We start from the raw sequence: 4944 nt of genomic DNA, 5'->3' as shown, positions 1-4944 counted from the left end.
CTTGAAACCAAAAATGGGATCTGGTGGACTATGCTTGTTCAGGTTATTTCATTCTATGGAAATCTCATGAAACCTGCCTTTCTCATGGAACTTGACCCTTGTAGAGAATTTCTTCTTGGAAATATATGTTCTTTCCTTGAAACCAAAATGGGTTCTATCTCTGTTCGATTCAGATTTCAGACACTCTCTGATAGTGATAATCAAAAAGCTTATCTTTTTCCTTTAAACTAAGAAGAGTTGAGACTTCTTATACTCGCCTTCCCTACACACAAGACAATGGATTCCCCTCTCATGAAGGTCAGATTGGTAGGTAGGATTAGGATCAGAAGAGGTAGAATAACATACCTGTAGTCACTGAAGGGGGTTTGCAGCCGCCGTAGTTGCCGTCGCCGGAAATGGGGTTCACAGTCACCGATCTGAAAAGCCCTGAGGAACATTCTTCTTCTCCAACTCAGTGAGACTGACTTGTGACCCGTTATGAGGTGAGAGTGAGTTAGAGTTGTGGTGAAATTGATTTGGGGACTACAAGTAATGAGGGCAATTTTGGTACTTCATTAATTTTAAGGGCAAAATGGTATTTAGAAAAAAATAAATTGTTGATGTCAGCATTCTTGGTATATTCTTTAACAATGACTGATGGTAAGGTGTCTGAGTCTAATTTGGTGAAAGAGATGGGGTGTTCCTATAATATTGGCATTCTCTAAAGGGTGGCGTAGTAAATTATCCTTATATTAAATTGCTAATGCCCATTAATTACATTATTAATTAAATTATGCATCAAAACGTTTTACAATTGGTACATTGCACCAGCAAAAGGCAATAAGGCAAACCCTTTTGTATTTTTGGTTAACATAAGAATTAAATATTAATCCACTTAATTAAGTTCAGTTATTGGATTGGTGAGTCAGTTACAAGTAGTTGTCCTTACCATCTTTGGACTATAACAACCTCATTCTTAGACTCTAAATGGTCCACTTATACCCCAAATCAAATAATTTCTTTGTCCTTATCATGACTCCATAACAAAATTTATGCAAATTTATCACATGGAAATGAATCTTAACTGCTTTCTTCATCAATCTTAATCTCCTTTAAAGTTTATCATCTTCTTAGGTCACAATTAATTGAATAAGTATACGGTTTGAGACTTCAGTATGATATGAAAGTTTAGAACCAATAATTTACCCCAAAATAAAATTTAAAACCCATAATGGAAGGTGTTCATTTTCAAAAGGTATCGAGTTGATATATAGATACATGGAAATTGTGCTGATGAACTCCCATAATCAAGATTTAACAATCATCACATATGGATGTCACACATTTTTTTTTTTCTTTCTTTTATCTATTTTCTAATTTTGGGGTTCTCTCGCTATGGCTTGGTGGGTGTTGAGATATTGTGAGTCCTAGAGCTATAATCAGAGTTTTAGTCCTTCATTAATTTGTTCATGTCCTTAATGTCTTTATATACTTGAGGAGTTTTATTGATTAAATTAATTAAGATCTAGTCTAGGATGAAAAGAATTTAATTTGATCTTAGGTTAAGGACCACATAAGATCTCACTGGATCAGAATCTAAAAAAGATTATAAAGAAAAGGTCATAAATATGATATTAGGTTTTCATCACATTATGCTTGTTGTTATTCTTTTAGGCCCTCTTAGTATAACAAACTACTTCTTTTATTGAGGATTTTTTTTTAAATTTTTTTTTAACATGTATAACTAAAAAAATGTACAAGACAGTGACAATTATTGGCAATGAGACATTAATAAGTATAGTTTTAGATTATTTTAAAAACTCTTTCCCGGTTAACTTAAAAATGTTTTAGGATTAAAACAAGCGATAAACAAAAAATAAAAGTTATAAATTAAAAGGTGGAGAAAAAGATGAACTATATATATATATATATATATGACAAAAGGCCAATCAGGAATTAAAAAGAAGGGGCCCTACCCTACATGAGCAATCCCATAGTACGAATTATTTTCACAAGAATCTTCCCTCTCACGATTTTTTTTTGCTTAAATTCCCACTCACAACTCACCAAGTACTCTTCCATGTTAGGTGTAAATAGAGCTTAATTTTCTTTCTCATACAGGTTTATATATCCTTTGCGGTAGCAGTACCTCTATTAGTCCATTATGTTCTTTTTCCAAATTTCCAAGTAGTGTGTGGTCCTCTTGGGCCCATCCAAGCCCTTCTTTGAGCCTCGTTGCACTAACCAAGAAAAAACAATGGCTGAAGAATTAGCAATTTGCACAGGATGATCAAGCTGGCTATTTATGATAGAACCACAAAAGAAAATCAACATAAGCAGTGACTGTATGTGCACTAGTGGTGAATGCCATTTTGGATAACTCTCAAAGATGTTGACTGGACTATTAAGCCTATATATGAATCAGCATATCAGATCTCTTACCCCTTTTTGACTAGCTAAGTATACATATACACTTATTATTTCCAAGAGGAAGAGAGAAATATGTAGGTTGTGCTCATGCTGTAGCTCAGAAAGCTCCATCTCAATGGTGTAAAAAACTATATACTCATTGATAGTGATCTGAAGGAGTAAAGTGTATTAGTTAATTTCCTCCCTCTTTTAATATGATACTTTGCTTCAAGAAGAAGAAGAGGAATCATTGCATTGCACCACACTAGACATGTTCCCATCTGCTGTATGACAAAGCAACTTTTTCATATTATTATTTAGCATCAGGTAGGTAAACCCCCAAGATAGAGGAGAAGGGGTTAAATTGTACCCTTGAAGTGGGTCCTGAGAATATCCTCCTTTCCTTATGATATGATTCCCATTGTTATCTCACTTGTTGCCCTCAAGTCTCATAGAATTTAGCTTTATGGCTTCATAACAACACCCAAAAGAAAATTTTCATGAAAAAGAGAAAAGAAAAGAAAAAAAAAATGAGAATGTGTTAATCATGTGATGTTTGGAAATAGTAATTGAAATAACTTTTTTTAGGAAGAAGTTTCTAAGTTGGTGGCTAAAATTACCTATCACTTTATCCATCGTCTCATGATGCTTCCTCTTTTCGTCATTCCAAACCTTTAGTTAGGACACAGAAATAGATTATATAAAGAGAAAACAAAGAGACCTGTACTCTAATACATATTTACGTGGTAAAAACTCTTCAAGTATATGAAAGCTTCAAAGAATCGAACAAAGTGTAACTATAACTTTATAACTCCCACATCTCAATATGATCGAAAGAATATCATCCAAAGTAAGACACAAAAATTATTATCTAATTGCATATATATTGAGATGCCACTAGAGCATAGGGAATATATGTCCTCTATTTATTTTATTAATTAATTTTTTTCCTTCTCCTTCAAAGCACATGCTTATCTTCAATAAGACAAGTCCCTCCTCCACTCTTATGCTTCTTTCTATTCATTGTCACACCCCCTACTTATAACCATTATAAAAAGAGATGAAACATGCATTTATGTACTCTATCTTCACTTTCCATTTCCTGTGAGAACTCATCTCCACATGTGGCTATCTAGCTACCATCGTAATTTTGATGGGGTTTCGGCCTTTTCCTGGTGTTTGGATTCCATGTGAAGTGGTTGTGTAGTACATTCATACCATGTCCAGTTTGTGGATAGTGGGACTACACCCAAATTGCTTCAGAGAAAATGAAAATAGTTCTAATTCTCTAGAGGACCACTGTACAAATTGAAGGACCATCTGCATGTATCTTTGCATATATTTGAGGATGATGGGGACATGGTGCAGTGTTTCATATAAGGAATAGGACGCTGGGCACTAAGGTTTAAAAAAATCAGAATCAGGTACAGGTCAATCTCTGTAGATACCAGATTAATGAGAGTTAAACTCATGACCTCTTAATTGTGAGATGTTGATCCTTTGTTTAGTTATATTCCTTGTCTGAAAATAGGTTTGATTTGTTTCACCTATGAGAATTTCTACCAATTCATTTTTTATTCATCGAAGCTCATCTTAGTTATAGCCTTAGTCTTGTCCTATCATCTGTTTAATGGAGTTCATCATTTGTAAACTGATATTTCAATTATTTTTGCATATTCTTTGATTAGATTAGACATGATTAAGATTGGTATTAAAAACGATATCAATGAAAATATGTCAATTGAAATTCTGAATCTTAGAATTGAGATTGGTAAAAAAAATTCTCACTATCTCTTATATTCATGAACCAAAATTGATGCCTCTTGGACGTTTGGGCCATTAGGTACCACCAGGATGGTCCCATTTTAACCATCCATCTAGGGCTAGACTTTTGAAAATTTGATTGACTTATGACCATAGGGTTTTCAACTATATCTAATTTTGTCTTTACATTATTCTTTCTCATTCACATCAGATAATCTTGCTTCCTCTTATGTAGGAAATCATTCTAACACAATTTATTGGTATGCTCGATAAGTCACTTGTTCGTAGAATCATCTTTTCTATTAAAAAAAAAAAAAAAGTAGGGATCAGTGTCAGGTTACATGGTATCTACACTAAAACTAGGCTTAATGATCATGAGTATCAACGAGGTGAGGATTTTCGTATTTCAAAGGAGGTAAAGCCGTTATTTCACACCCTTTGTGTCTGGCACAAGTGTTATGCATTTTCGCAAAAGTCTTTTTTCCATATTAAAAATAGGAGAAATATTCTATATGAGAGAGCACAATAGTTATCAGTTGACAACAACCACAACCCACAGTTAAGGGTTCATGAGTTGAATTCTCTGTGGGTTCATAACCTATATATAATAAAAATGTTTTCAAAATAAAAAAAAACTATAAAAAAAATGTAAAAGTCAAGAAATTTCAATTCAATTCCTTGACCAAATCCCACCATCACATAGCTTAGGGCCCTTCATCTTCTTTCTTTCTTTCTTTCCTTCCTCTTCTTCTTCTTCTTCTTCTTCTTCTTCTTCTTCTTCTTCTTTTTTTT

This window comes from Macadamia integrifolia, chromosome 7, assembly GCF_013358625.1.
Source record: "Macadamia integrifolia cultivar HAES 741 chromosome 7, SCU_Mint_v3, whole genome shotgun sequence".
NCBI lineage: Eukaryota > Viridiplantae > Streptophyta > Magnoliopsida > Proteales > Proteaceae > Macadamia > Macadamia integrifolia.
This window is presented reverse-complemented; position numbering follows the sequence as displayed.